This window comes from Cygnus olor, chromosome 10, assembly GCF_009769625.2.
Source record: "Cygnus olor isolate bCygOlo1 chromosome 10, bCygOlo1.pri.v2, whole genome shotgun sequence".
NCBI classification, from domain to species: Eukaryota; Metazoa; Chordata; class Aves; order Anseriformes; family Anatidae; genus Cygnus; species Cygnus olor.
In genome coordinates, this window is record NC_049178.1 from 10,252,243 (window position 1) to 10,267,647 (window position 15,405).

Consider the following 15,405-nt stretch of genomic DNA (forward strand, 5'->3'; position numbering starts at 1 on the left):
GCTGGCGAAGCCCTGGCCAGCACAGCCAGGAAGCCGATCTCACCCGACCCACAAAAAACCCCAGGCTGGCACCTCCAAATCCCACGATGGCCAGAGCTGAGGGTTTGGCTCCAGCAAAACTCCTGGGGCACGGCTGGATGGCGAGGGTCCTGCCCTGCTGGGTGTATGGGGGGTTCCGTGTATAAAAAGCCAAGGGCAGGAAACGGGCATACAGCTCCTCAGGGGGCATCCAAGTGGTCCCTGCAGCTGGGCTGCCCTTGGAAAAAAAAATACACCCTGGTAAAAAGTCCTTCTGTCTTGTGTGCACATAGGTCTGGGAGCAGCCATCCTGCATGGCCAGATTTCTCACTGCTTTGTGCCGCAAATATGTTGCTTCCACGTGGAGTCTGCTGGCTACTAAGGGGCAGAAATTTTCCTAAATTTCTAATAAGGGACAGGATCCCTTAAATCCTCATCTGCTGGAGTCAAGGAGTTTTTGGTTTAGTTGTGGTTTATGATTTTTTTATATATTTTTTTCCTAAAAGCAAGGACTTCTTAGCCCATGGGATTACAGAAAAAAAAATAGCTCCCAAAAAGCAGCAGACAGATGAAAACACAACCCAAAACATTCATTTTTGAACAAATTTCTTCCCTTTGGTCATATCACATCAGCCACTGCTTTGGAGCAGGGACAGGTTGAACCCTCCATGGGAAGATAACTAGGGTCTGGCAGGGAAACAGGGCACTACCCTTGGATAAAACCCTACACAGACACACAGGCACACAGCACCTGAGCTGGAGGACAGGACCCGCAGGGGGCCGGGAGCACTGGGCAGGGATGCTCCACGCCCCAGGGATGCTGCAGGCAGGGACGAGCCCTCGCAGGCCCTTCGTGGACCAGCCTTAAGCATATTTCCACACAGCTGGAGGGAAACCCCAGCTGCAGTCCTGAAAAATAACAAATAATAAAAGTGGCTGTGAGCAGCAGCAGGGCTGGCAGGAAACATTCCCAGTAGCAGCTGCTTCCTGAGTGCGACATTTATTTGATCCCCTGGCACCATCTGGGCCATGCCCCACTCTTTGTTTTCACTAAGAGTTTAGAAAAACAATTCAGCTTTGACTAATTGCTCTTTAAGGTCCCAGGCTCGCCCTTTCTCCTCCCCCCACATTTCCTCTCCCACCCCTTCTGTGCCCTCCATCCCCAGACTCTCCCCTTGACCCACACCGTCTGCCTTGTCCCCATGTCCCCAGGTACCTGGCGTCCCAGACAAGGCACATCTTCACACACCCCACGAGCACCTTCCCCTCCTGCAGAGGTAGCAGTGGCACAAGCACAGGGTGCCCGATGTGCCTGGGGAGCCCCGAAGCACCCTGCTGCGGTGATGCGCTGGGCTGGGGCGCTCTGAGCCCGGCACCTCTCTACCAGGCAGATGGGGCCGGATGCTGGCGGGCCAGCAGCCTTGCCCTGCACCATCCAGGGCTGCTGTGCCGTGCATGGGTACCTCCCAAATCCTGCCAGTGCCCTGCCCAGACCCCTCACTGTCTTCTTTCCACCGCTAACATGAGTGCGCTGCTCTGGGGGAAGCAGCCCTGCGACCCTGCCGGTTTAGTCCGACGTGTATTTTCCACCCTGCAATAATCAGCGAGAAAAACGTCAAGCCTTGATGTGAAATCCTTGCCACGCCGGGAGAGGGTTGTTATTGCAAAGGGCTTGCGTGTTCCCCCTCGCCCCCTCACCCCGTGTCCTCACCTGATGGCTTTAGCAGGATTCGCTGCAAGGACAAGGAACGGGAGGAATTCCGGCCCCGTAATTACACTTGCTGGGAGGAATTTGCTTTTGCAATATCCCCGCTGAGTTAACCTAACAAGCGTGGAGACGAGCCTTTCTTAGTTAATTAGCAGCTCCACCGTGAAGTCCCCTCCATGGCACGCACACGCGGGCTGCCCCCTCCCTGAGCTCCGCACCGCTGTTTGTCCCTGTCCCCTCACCCCTTGCCCTCTGCGATCCTCTGCCAAAGCTCAAAGCGCTTTTACGCCTTCCTACTCCCACTTTCCGGTCCTGAAAAGCCTGCTCGGGTTGAGGCAGTGGCTCCGCTTCCTCGCTCCTTCCTAACAAGCGCTTCCTGCCCCTCGCCGCCCGCGATTATTTGCAGCTCACCAAGCGCTGGGATTTCCTTCCCTGGAAGCCCTGCTGGCTCTGCTCTGCTGCTGCGGGCTCGGAGGGATGGGTAGCCCATCACTGCCACCTCGCCAGCCCGGTCGGGAGCCACAACCACCAGCTGCTTCCCACAGCGGGGGCTGACCCCTCCATAGGGTTTTTGGGGGGGGGGACATTGGTGTCACTGCTGGATAGGGCAGGGATGTGGGTGTCACTAACAGGCTTGATGTGAGCTTCTTTGGAGATGTTGAAGCCTGTGATGGCACTCGATGGGCTTGGGGAAGCTCGCAGGTGGGGATGGGGTCTCAGAAAGGACCAGGCTGCTTCCATGTGCTCTGTGAATGTCTGCAAAGGGGTTGCTGGTGGGCCAGGGTTACGCCAGCAGTTAGACTCATACCAGAACGAGAAAGAGCAGAAAAATAAGTTTTCTGGGACTACAAGAAGCTCTGCAATGGCCTGGCAATGCTGGTTGGGAGTGAGATTTTGCCCAGCTAAAGGCACGTGTCAGCTTCAGACAGGAGCTCCTGGGCCCTCTTCCTACCCAACAAATTGCCAGCGGGGCTGCTCAAGCTGTGTCCCACTGCTGTCGCCCCCACTGACAACACAGACACAGATTTCTAGGTTGGAAGAGACCTCAAGATCATCGAGTCCAACCTCCGACCTAACACTAAGTACTCCACTAAACCATATCGCTAAGACACCATCCCTGGGGCTGCCAACACCACACACCCCAAAAAAATCTCACTGACCTGCAGGAGCTGGGACAGGGCAGCAGAGCAGCACCCACTGCAACCAGCAGTGGTGGAGCAGTGGCTTTGTGTGACTGCGAGATGCCAGATGAAATACAGCCAGTATGTGACCCTGGATAGACTTTCCCATGCAAGCCAACAACACACAATATAAATACAATAAAAGTAAACAAAAACAAAGTGACAAACTAGAACAATAACATGAGCAAACTTAGACATTTGGAACTGCAGAGGACTGGGTTCACCAGTTGGACTATCGGAGGAGAACAAAGCTGAAAACTCTTCTGGAGAAGCATCATGGAGGCAGTGCATCGTCCAGGCTTGGTTAAATGGCACACTGGTTAATTGGGCATGGGCATACACAAAGGGGAATTGCAGAAATCTAAGAGAAAAGCAAATAGAAACCACAATGAGGAGCTGGCTGAGATCTTACCAGCTAAAGCAGAAGCACCTTAAAGAAAATAACCCAAAACATGAGTATGGAGGAGGTTTTAGGAGAAGACCCCAAGGCTTCATCTACCTGCCTGCAAATGGAGCAGTCCCACCAGGGGGGCACAGTGAGGGGCCATCTCCTTGGCCATGGCTGCGCGGCATGGGGGAGATGCTCCGGGATGAGCCTGCGGTGGGAGAGGAGGGACAGGGCACTGCCCTGGGCTGCGGGGCTCTGCCTGTGACCCACCACGGTGTGGCACTGCCCATCTCACACTGAGGTCACCTAGAACACACACATGCCATACACCCTTGCAGTTAGCTGTCACCTCACCTCGCCGTGACCACCTCCCTGCTGCGGTGTGACCATCACCGGAGGGACCACGGCTGCAGCCTGTGCCCAGGGCACCCTCGGGACGGACACCGGGCTGCATCACACCTGTGCTGAGGACCAAAGCCTCCGAGCATCGCTTTGCTCCTGACCCAAAGAGCAGGACAATGAGTGCTCCAGGGCCGCATCCAGCGGGGCAGCAGGCGCTGCTCGGGGCGGAGGTGCTCCAGGCACGCCGCAGGAAGCGTGACTCGGCTTTCCAGCACGCAGGAATGCCGGGCGGCGCGGCAGCCAGCTTCCTGCCACCCACGGCACGCTTCCTGCCCCAGCCCGGGGCTTACTGGAAACCCCCAGCACTGCCCAGCACAGCCGCCAGCATTTTCCAGGTGGCACAGGGCTGGTGCAAGCCCCTGCCTCGCCGTCCTCCTTCCCCTCCGGCCTGTGCTCCTGCGGGAGCAGGGCTTGTCTACTTTCTGGAAGGATGTAGAAGCCGGTGGGCAATGTCGGCTGAGCAGAGGGCTTGTCCCAGCAGGGTTTGGGCTCCCCAAGCAGCACTGACTGCCTGGAGGGCTCCTCTTTCCCCTTCACCTCCGTGCTCCCTCCCAGACCCAAATCCAGGCTTGCTGCCAGGCCCCAGCTCCAGCTCCTCCCTGCCCGTTGCACATGCGGCCCAGCCCAGATCCACAGTTTCTTGCTCTTCAGCATCACCTCTTTGTGCACAGGTTCCTCTCCCAGTCACCTTCCTGAGGGGATGCTGTAAGGAGCCATCTTAACCCCAAACTGCTCAGAAACACCACTGATCACATCTCACCACTTCCAGCCCCCCCCACACCACCTGGCCACATCTCAATCCCATCTCAGCAGTGATGTCTTCCCATTGGATTCCCTCTTTGCAACTCAAGCCTCAACCCCAACACCGGTGCTGTCCCTGTGAGGCAGCCCTGAGCCTCCTTATTCCTTCCACACCACTCTGAGGACAAGAAAACTCATCCCACCTTCCTTATGAGCATCCCCAGTGCCCTGGGCAGACACCAAATCAGTGTCCCGTACAGCGCATCCCAGCCGGGCAGGAGCGCCTTGTGCTGCACCAGCAGCCCCCTAATCTCCCCAGAGCCAGTCCTTCGGGGCTGTTCCTGTTCAGGCGCAGATAAAAATCTGACCAAGATGTTTTCAACAGTAAGCCGGGAGCGATTACAAAGCAACCGTCCCCTACCCTCCAGCTGGGAAAGCTCAGCCTGGAGTTTTCTTTTAGAAACAAGTGGATTTTTTATTTTTTTATTTTTTTTAATTTTTATTTTTTCTTGCCGATGCAAACTCTTGGTGGGACAGTCCCAAACCTGGCTCCCTGAGACCTAAAGGGAGAGGGATGGACCAGAGGCAAGGCAGAGCCCCGCTCTCCTCTTGCAGAACCCCATCCATGGAGGTTTGCAGGACATTGCTGGGCAAAGCCAAAGCTGGGACAACCCAGCACCAGTGACCATCCCCCTGGCCTGGCCTGGACACCTCCAGGAGCTGACCCCTGGTTTGGCATCACCCCAGCGGGGTAAATCCCTGCAGGATTGACCTGGGCAGCTCTGCGTCGACACAAGCTACCCATTAATTAACATAAACCACCACAGAGGAAAACAACAACTCACAGAAAACATTTGGCATATGGATGGAGGACATGGCATTTTTGGCTTCAGGACCCAAATACCTTCCCTTTATAGTGCTGCCAACCTGTAGCACGAGCGTGTCAGTGCATGAAAACCACTTTGTGAAATGCAGCAGGCTCATTAGCCAAAGGCATTAAGGGTGAAAATTGACCAAAACGCCCTGGAAAGTAAATCACATGTAAGAAAAAAAGGTCTTGGATAAACACATGTATCATGGCCAGGTCCCAGGGAGCGCAGAGCCGGCCCGGTGCTGGTGCACAAAGCGCCCCCCGAGCTGCTCAGCCCCAGGGTCGGGCCCAGTGCTTGTCATCTCTGGGGGAATAAAGGATTTAATTAGCCCTCAACATGCAGTGAAAGCATCCCCAGCTGAACCTGGGGGGCAACAGGTACTTTAAACAACATTTTTTAATCCCCAGAGCCATAGGGAAATTACAAGGTAGTCACTTCACGATCAGGGGAAAATTAAAAGTCCAACTTCGGTGACAACAAAAATAACGCAAAGCCACAACGTGCAATAAACAGCCCAGGGACTGGCAGGCTCTTTAAACAGGTTTTTAATCTCCTCTCCCCTCTGCTCATAACATCGCCTTTATTATTTTCTGATGTGGAGCCTGATTCTCACGAGGGTGGCGGATGCTGACAGCAGAGTAATGGAGCAGCGGCAATTTTGCCCAGGCAGCCCTCGGGGATTTAATATGCTGCGGAGAGCGAGACGTGACTGAGGGGAGAGGGTGACCGGGCCTGGAGGTGCAATAAAGCCGGGGTGATAACGAGCCTGCTGGGCTGAGCAGGTTCATTGGCTTATGTCCCTTCACAGTTGGACACTGGGGCTGGTGCCCGAGGACAGGGATGGATGGGGTTTTGGGGAGACCCACGTCCTCTGGCCCAGGTCTGCCCATGGCCAGAGGCTGCCAGTCCCTCCCCGCAGCCGTTGATGTGATTGCTGACCCAGGAGACCCGAGTTGTCACAAAAGGACCCCCTTGCAGCCAAGGCCCCACGTGTTTGGTACTAGCAAGAGCCACGGAGCCCAGAGGGGGATGGCCCCATCACCAGCCCAGACGTCACCTCCCTGCACGTGGGAGCTGAGCTTGTGGCATCCTGCCCCCATCCAAAGGGTTCGCTGGAGGTGAAGAAAGCCAGGCAGGTGTGTAGGAACAGCCTGGACGCCCTTGTCCCCATAACCACCTGCAATCCCCTTCCCTCCTCCAGCCTGGAGTCCCTGCAGCATCCCCTGACCTGCAGCCTCCCTTCTCCTGACCTGGGGTCCACTGCCGCAGCTCCTGCTCACACAAACGTGCTGCCCTCGGACGCGGTGCCATGGGCTGTCCCTCGCTCCCCGGGGAAGGTCTCTGCTGGGTTTGGAAAAAGGAAACATGCTGAGATCTGACCAGTGGCTTGCACGGTCCCACCCACGCCTGGTCCTTAGCTGCCTTAACCATTGCCTTTTGCATGACCACTCAAAACCACCCCGATTTTGACCTACAGCATTAAAACAACAGCACCACCAGATGACGGAGAGCAACGTGCAATGGCAGGACACCAGTGGCAACACAACAGATCTGCTCTGAGCTGCCAGCAGAGAGGTCCCATCCTGCCTGTCCCTGCGGTGGAGCACCCACGGGGAGGGAAAGCTCCCGGTACCTCCGGCCCCCGCGCTGCCTGCCAGTGGCACGTGACTGCGGCTGGAGTGATGGATGGGGCCGGAGCCTCTCTTTAATAGTATCTCACGGTGGTTTCCGTAAGTTGATGGAGATTGCACAACACTACCAACTGCCATGCCGGATATATTTTGCAACCAGGGCTTTTGTGCCACATCTGTAGGATGATATGCCAGAGCCTTCTGAGGAGGCCTGGGGAAGTCTGAGCACAGGAAGAAAAAAAAAAAAAGAAAGAAAAAGGAAAGGAAAAGAAAAAAAAAAAGTCAACAAACCCCTTTCCATAGCAGCTATTTTGGTGAGGCACCCTGGGGTGAGGGGAGCGGGCACCAGCCAGCGCAGAGGCATGGAAGCCCAGCAGCTCTGCCCCACCGCAGCGGCCAGGAGAAGACCTCTCCCATGGGTGGGTGGCAGTGTGCCCTGAAATGCTCAGCCAGGGCTGTGGGATGGCCAGTGCTCGCCGAGAGCAGCCACAGGTCCGAGGTCCCTGGGTAAGAAGTGCTGCTGAAGCACGGTGGAGGTGTTGGCCAGCTCCAGGCTCTGCCAGCTGGTGGCCCTGGGAAGCGCTGTCCCTGTCCCCCAAGCCTGGTGGCTCATGCCATCTCCCATCCCCTCAGCCTTTCTCTACAAGATAGAAAAAGGAGCCCAAGACACAAGGACCAGGCCAGCAGGTGTCGGTGAAGGCACCAGCCCGGCTGATGCCATATATTAGCACAGCATCTTACAACCCTCAACAGCCTTAAATACACGGCACAGTGCCAAGTGCAGACAAATTAGCACATCCCAAAGTAGCATCCCCATAAAATTGCCTTCCTTGGAAAGCTTTTGGGCTCGGTCAAAGAGCTATCATGTTGACTCCATCAGATGAAGAAGGCCAAGGAAAGAGGACTTCAGGACTGCTGTGTTCCCAGACTCACGAGCAGCTATCAGCCCCTAATTTAAGAGGGAGGACAATCTCCATCACAGAGGACCTGAAGGGCTCTACAAACTGAAGCAGACCACGGAGAAAGGAACAAGACGAGTCAGTGCCCGCAGCGTGTGAACCACGGTCCTTGTATTTGATTCACATCCAGAGAGCCAGGAAGGGGCATTCTGCACGAGTAGCTGTGCTGGATATCCCACCTCATCAGCGCACAGAGGAAGACAAAGCCCTGCCCTCCCAAGGTGTGCACCCATTACAGACTTCAGAACCCCCTGAGATGTTGCAGGCAGGGCACCCAAGATGCAGGCTGGTCCCTGCGTGAGGCCGCTCCTCAGCAAGGTGAGGATGCAGAAGGAAGCACAGAGCCAAGGCTTCGGAGATGCTCAGGGCTTAAGTGGCTGAAAATGAAAGCGCTGGGACACTTTTTCAGCCTGCACTTGACAGTGGGGATGTGATAACATCGAAGATGCTGAGCGGAGAGCATCTCTTGTGGAAGATTGATGATGCCAGCAACAAACCAAGCCAAAAACATCACGTCAGCCTCTGTCTGCTCAGAGCTGAGTGCTGCCATGCGGGGGACTCCAAAAAGCTGGCTGATACGAGGCCAGCCATGGGTTACCCAACACCAGCAAGCCAGACATGGTGCTGTGTCATCCTGCTGCCCCGTGCTGGGTTTCCCTGCTCCCAGCCAGGGAACGAGCAGTTCTTTTGTCCCTGAACCCAGTGGGCTGATGACACTTCATGTACCAGCTGGATCTCTCCAGCACTGCACAAATGTTAAGGAAACCTTACGAAAACCCATTAGAACATAACCCAGCAGCAGGCCAGCTAAGGACTGCCCAGCCCTTCTGCAACTCAGCTGTTTTCCTGAGCTCTGCCAGCACATCCGAGCCCTAGCCAGGCTCAGACCCTAGCCGAGGAGCAGAGGTGTCCCAGTGCCACAGGATGGGGAAGAGCTCACGGAAATGCCTCCCCCCACAGGTTAAGCACGTGTAAGAGCTGCTTCCCACGTTGGCATGAGGGGAGGAAACACCAGGCTGTATTTTTCCATGGCTAACCCAGCAATTGCCTGACCTTCTCCTGGCAGCCGCTCCTCTCCTTGGAGGCAGCTGGAAGCAATTCCCTTTTCCAGATGGGGACTGGACCCCACAATGCTCTCACCAAGCAGGGTCCACCTGCTGCCTTATTTCTGCCTCCTGCTAATTTGCAGGGACTGTCCAGGACATGGCACTGCTCACACTCACCTGGGTGCCCTTGCCTGGGGATTTACTCACCTGCTTAATCCAGAGGCACCAGAGCCCTTGGCTGTTGCAGGTTAACCCTAAACCCATATCGCCTATGCCCGTGTCCTCTCATTTTGGGTGTCTTGGTGCCAGCCTTGGCAGGCAGGCATCCAACTCCCCTCTGTTCCGAGCTGCATGGATAGAACAAAAGCGTGACTATCTCAGTGTTACCAACCCTCATTTTGAGAATCCACCTGGGAATGCCCAGGCACCCAGGCTGGCTGCTGCCCCCAGGAAGCAACAAACTCCCTCTGACGCCTCAAATCCAGCCAGATTTTGCCCCATTGAGATGCTGATAGACCTAACCTTGGTCACTGGCTGCTGGGTGTGCTCTGCCAGCCCCTTCACCCACAGCCAACTGTGCTAACTACCCACCATGCTCACCTAACGATGCCATCAGCAATACCTGCTAATAGTTAATTATTACTTATTACTGCTGCTGCCTAGTGCCTGCTGGGAAGGTTAAATAAACCAAATGCTGCCACAGATGTTGCCCATGGCATGGGGAGCAAGGATGTGGAGGAATAACAGGGAAAACAACTTTCCAATTTCCACCCCCCCCACTCCTGGAAAAAAAATAAAAAGGAAGAGGAAAAAAAAAATATCCCTTTCAGAGCAAGGATGTGGTGAGGGCCTGACAGCCTCCCCTGACACGCGAGCCAGGACGTGGAGATGCTGGCTTTTCCAGGAGGAAAGGAGGGATTTTACCATCTCCTCTGGTCAATGAGGATTTAATTCATCCTAGCTCTGGGCAGGCGCTGGCAGTGCCACATCCCCTCACCCCCCTTGCTGACAGGCAGCCACTGGCCCTGCCTCAGTTTCCCCAGCTGTAAATCAGGATAACTCTCATCTATGGTAGAGCTTAGTGTGTATCCACAAAGCCCTGGGAGACCTTCACACCTTCCATCATCATCTAAAAGGTGACCACAGGGTTTTTGCAGTGCAAAGAGCAGGTCCCAGGCATCTGCCCTTCGGGGCTGGGGCTGTCTCCCTTCTCCCCTCCCATCCTGCAGCAGCGGGCTCCTTCCCCTCGTCTCCTTCCTGCACGGGCCAGAAGCGGAGCCAAGCTAATAATTCAGATGACAGAATTAAACTGATCCTGATTAGAAAAAGCCTTTACCCTGAAGAGAGCAAAACCTGGCTCCGGGCTGCCCTGTAATCCAATAGTCTCCCACGGCTGCCGCAGCGAACCCGAAACCTGCCTCCAGGCAGAGGCACTTTGTCCTGGAACAAGGGAAGTTAAATGTGTCTTAATGGGAATTTTGACACGTTTTGCTTTGATTTCACTAATGTTACAAAAGTAGCTGTTAGGAAATATTTCAGCCCCCCTGTGCGGGGCCGGACCCTTGCGAGAGGGACGATGGCTGAGAGGCTGTGGTGCCTGGTCTCCTCCACACTTCCCTGGGTGCAAGGGCTTCATTTGGGGTCTGTTGTGGAGCCAGGAGCCCCACAGGTTTGCAATGACACCTGCAGGGCAGCTAGCATCATGGATAGGACCTGTTCAAGCCCCTCATAAGGCCAAAAAAAAACAAAAGATTTCATCAATTTATTTCCACCTGGCACCAAAACGGCAGCTGGCATTTCCCTGGCCTTCGGTGACTTGGGGCAGGGGGAGTCCGGTCTGCATTAACTGCACCCCACTGACATTCCTGGTGCTTCCCAGTCCCAGTTCAGCCTGGTGGGCACCCTGCTGGGCTCACAGCTCGCTCCCAAAAAGTCGCAGCCCAATAACAGGAGTTGGTGGGTGCCACAGGGCGTGTCCTGGTGCAGCCCAACTGTGTGCATGGGCAGATAACGTGGTGTGAAGGCAGAGAAGGAGATGGCAAATGGATGGGATGAGACTTTAGTGGTGAACATGCTTAGATGCTCAAAACGAGCCAAAACAAGGCTCCTCTCCCCCAGCATCTCCCCCCGCACAAGGCAGAGCCTTTGCAAGCCCTGCAGGGACCAGGTCCCACCTCCAAACACAGGTGCCCCCAGCAAGGCTGCTGCAGGGCAGGCAAGGAGGGCAAAGCCCAGTGCAGGACAGCACTAATTTTAGTGAGCCTGAACGCAATTACCCCAACTGGAACACACAAAACTAACAAACAGCTGGGGTTGTGGGGTTGCAGGAGGCATCTCCATGAACCTCCCTGGGGACCGTGTTTACTCACAGTGGCTTTTCCTGCCCCTGCAGCCCCATCCCCACCCGGCTGCCTCGGCCCACGTCTGTGAGCTGTTTTTTGTTGGTTTAACGCGATGCTGCGATTCTAACCCAGAGCCTCGGACTGTCAAACAGTTTTTCTTTTATTTTCTTTCCTTTAGGAAAAAAAAAAATACAGCTGAACTAATTTGATGAAAGGGGAAAATAAAACGTAAGCCAGACTAAACACATGCAGTTCCTACCTACAGCCAGGGCCCAGCTTCTCCCAGGCCAAAGTCAACACATGTCAATTTTTAACATGACAGGGCTTTAAAAGGGAGGTTTGAGCCCCGGATGAGAGGCGGCTGGAAAACGTTAATAACAAGGTCTGTCAATTAAAGGCAAGCATGACATGCCACCAAGACAAGGGCTGAGGGTTTTCCCTTCCTCCCCTTCTCTTCCCTCTTAATTTGATGAAAAAAAAGGGATTTATGGAGAAATCCATCCTTTGGTCCAAGAAATGCAGCCACATTACCAAATGAAGGATGGTCTTTGTTTAGGAGCCTTGAGAACAGCCCAGCAGAAAAGGGTCAAGACCCCCTGGTTAAGGAAAGCACTGCCCCGAGGGATGCTCCCAGCACTGCTCCCAATTCACCTGCATCCAGGGAGCCATGGATGTGCTAGGGCAGGATGCTCAGCTCCTGTGCTGGTGTGCCTGGTGCACTGGAAACCGCTATTTTGGGTTCCAGAGGAAAAAAAAAAAATGCGTTTATCAGTCCCATAGGAAGCACTGCTATGGTTCTGTGGGCTGGGCAGATTTCTGCCCAAAGTCACTCACTTGTTTCCAAAACAGAGCTGGGGAAAACAAAGGGAAGGGCAGTGCAACACAGCCTGACCAGCTTCTGGAGGTGAAGGCAAAATCCTTCATGGGTAAGGGGAGTGTGTGCTTCATTAGGGGTGGAGGGGAAAGGGCTTTTCCCCAAAATGCTGGGAAATATCTGCCCGCCGTGCCGGGGGCAGGGTGCTGGGCTCTGGAACAGCATCAGCGGCTCTCAGCTGCGGGAGCAGGTAAAGATTCAGCCTAGAGGGAAACAGCAGAGATTCATTTCTCCTTCAACACCTAAATAAACACTGCGCCCCCAGCCACACACTGCACGCCGTGGCGGTGTGCATTACACATCCACAGCGCAGGAACTGGCCGGCGGAGCGGCTCCGATATCCCGGCTGCAATATCCTGTCCCCGACAGCGGCTCAGCCAGATGCCGTGGGAGGTGTAAAGAGCCCGCAGCAGCCAAACACAGCCTGCTCTGCTGCCCAGCACCGACTGTCCTGGCCTCTGAAGGGCAGAGGACCCTCCTGGAGATGCGCAGGCACGGGCATCGTGTCCACCCAGCACACACTGCGGGGCTGGAGATTTATGGGGCTGCTGCAAGGTGGGGATGCTGCGAGGAGCCTGGTGCAGGACACAGCTCTGCTGCCTCATACCCTGCTTGCCAGAGCATAATGGGTGAGCTGGGCTGCAGCCCCGTTCTCAGATCGTGTTTCGCTTTCCCTGGCCCAGCATCCAAAGCCTCCGTCCAGCACACACGAGGCTCCCTTGGCAAGGGCAGGCAGAGCCAGCCCAGGCTGCTTTTTTCAAACAGGTCCCAAGGCCTGGCCCCTGAGGGGGTGAAAGTCTCTGCCACCAAAAAGCCAGCCTGGGGTGGCTGGGGGGCATTGGATTTTAAGACAAAGCTCAGAAAGCCTTCGGCTGTCCCTGCCCACAGCTCCTGGAGAAACACTCCACCGACACATCCCGCTGCTGCAGCCCTCACCTGGAGCAGTGGCATCTCCGCAGGTGGAGAACAACCTGCCCCAACAAAGGGAGCACCTGGGCTGGAGTCGATAGCTCCTCGTGCTCATCATCTAAATCGTTAGCTCCAGGGCTGCTGACAAGCCCTGTGCACCTCTGCACCGCCGTGCGGGGTGACCGCCGGCTGTCAGCCCCACACTGCCAGCACAAAGCCCAGGACACAGGTAGCGGGACCTGGGATGATTTATGCCTCCGCAGCAGATGCGTTGTTCGGGTTTTCTGAGATGCGCTGTCAACCCCAGCTCGGAGGAGACCAAGCCTGGGGAGCTGACCTCCCTGCGGCCAGCGGGGACCGTCCCTACATCTCAATCCCGACGGCTGCCTGCTGTCACCGTGCCTGCACCGTCCTCAAGTCCACGGGTCCACCCTGAGCTGCACTTCACACATGCTCCTCTCATCATTCTCCAAATTTCCAGCACAGCCTCACATGTTGTCCTCATCCCTGCCCTCCTCCGGGCAGGCAAATCAGCTCCCCGCAGTATCATCTACCCAGATCGCACAGCACAGACAAAAATATCAGAGGAGAGCCCTTCTAAATCAAGTTCGTGCCCTGTGTCAAGACAGGTTAGCCTTCCCCCTCCCCAGATAAAGGGTACAGATGTTAAACTGATGCCACGTTTGATCACAGCCAAAAAGCCAAGAGGGCTTCAAATGTTCATTCATCTCGAGCTGCAAGCGAGGCCGATTCTCGCTAATCAGATAATTACTCTGCCTCTCCCCCAGCACGAAGTGCAGCCGTGCGGCGGGAAGGTTTCCTTCCTCCCCGGGACCCTGCTCAGAGCTGGGCTCAGAGATTTGCAAGAGATTTCCCCCCCTTTTAAGAGGTGGGGCTGGGAACATGGGGCTGGATTCAGCGGGATTGCTCTGGAGCAGGATTGGGCCCCGGACTCTTGAGCTTCCTGCTCAAGATGAGCGTCTGTGATCTAAGTGCATCGGGGCTGTTGGCATCACCACGAGATCGGGAACGTAGGGAGCCATGAGGGACCAGCAGGGCTGACATCCTCCTCAAACTCCACAAAATCTTTTCAGACAGCAAGGGGAGCAAGGATAAATCAACACCTCCAGTGTGGTACGAAGCGAGCAATGAGCAGACAAAGCTGCCCACGAGGGCCTGACGGAGCAGAGCAGAACAAGGAGATTTTCTTCCCGGAGACGTCTGCTGGAAGCGGTCTGAAACAATTCCATTTATGTTGCCTTTTAATAGCAAGGTCAGCTCCTTTCTTCCTACCCCAACATCCTCCATCAGGGCCTCTTTCTGGGAACTTGCAGCAATGCGCCAGATGTCGCCGAGAGACAGAAAAACAACCGGGGGCCAAACTGGGGCATTTTGCCACTGCCCCAAATCCCAAACCGCACTGAGCTGCCTGAGGCGTGTGTGTAGGGGGTGAGCAATACCCCTCACGGGCCACCCCTGGGTACCCAGGGCCAGCAGGAGCCCTTTCCTCCTGGGCACAAGCAGCTGCGCTGCTCCCACAAAAAGCCACCTTACAGCAGCCCCAGCAGTACCCAGCAACTGGAAAGCATCTAAATAACCACAGCCCAAAGGAGACACGTTCCCCTCACCCTCCCCATGCTTTGCTTCTTGCTGTGCTCAGGAATGAGGTGAAGGATCTCCTCCGTACCACCTCTCCCATCAGCATCAGCCCCAGCCAGCGCCCAGCTCCCTGTTCCTCAGGGACAAGGAGGGGGCCGTGCCAGCGAGCAGCTCCCCGACCCCGCTGGGACACAGATCCTTATGCTCAGCCCCGTGTGCTGCTAGCCACCAGCGGCAGACCTCACAGGAAGGCCAGAGCCACTGGGGGAGTCCAATGTCACCACCCCAATGAGCGAAGGAGCAGTTGGACCACCCCTTTTTGGCTAGAGGACACAGTTATGGCCAGATTTCTAGGGGGGGCTTTCAGGGTTGCAGACCCCAGGCACACAAACACGTCGGCCGCTGCCCGGGGTGAGGAGGATGCAGTAGGGAAGAAAAGAAACCACAAGGCTTAAAAAAAGAAAACCACCTACATTCGGGGACACTCTGTGCTCCTCTTCAAACTTTCAGCTTAGGGCACGTTTCCAGGCTTCTTCCTTTTAATAAAAAACCCCGAGAGCAGGAACACAGCTGCCTTCTTTCTAAAGGCAGGTAAGGCATCCAGTCCCAGGGTCCAGGGCTAAAATCACAAAGCTTTAGCCCTAAAAACGCAGCTCTCTGCCCTCCTCTGAGAGGGGCAGAGGGAAGCAGAGACCAAAAGGAGGGAAGAGCCCAGGTGGGGGCTTTTATAGGTGC

General features: G+C 55.6%; 2 long non-coding RNA genes across 2 annotated transcripts; both read right to left on the minus strand.

Annotated features, from left to right (window-relative positions):
- Positions 1 to 576: 576 nt before the first annotated feature.
- On the minus strand, positions 577 to 3,893 carry LOC121075480. The gene is made up of 3 exons (XR_005822978.1): positions 3,650 to 3,893; positions 3,132 to 3,268; positions 577 to 927 (listed from the first exon to the last, which is right to left on the minus strand). It is a non-coding gene; the product is annotated as an uncharacterized LOC121075480 (long non-coding RNA).
- A 1,543-nt stretch (positions 3,894 to 5,436) lies between these two features.
- Positions 5,437 to 15,346, minus strand: LOC121075479. Its single transcript, XR_005822977.1, has 3 exons — positions 15,144 to 15,346; positions 6,561 to 6,654; positions 5,437 to 6,422 (listed from the first exon to the last, which is right to left on the minus strand). It is a non-coding gene; the product is annotated as an uncharacterized LOC121075479 (long non-coding RNA).
- Positions 15,347 to 15,405: the final 59 nt, after the last annotated feature.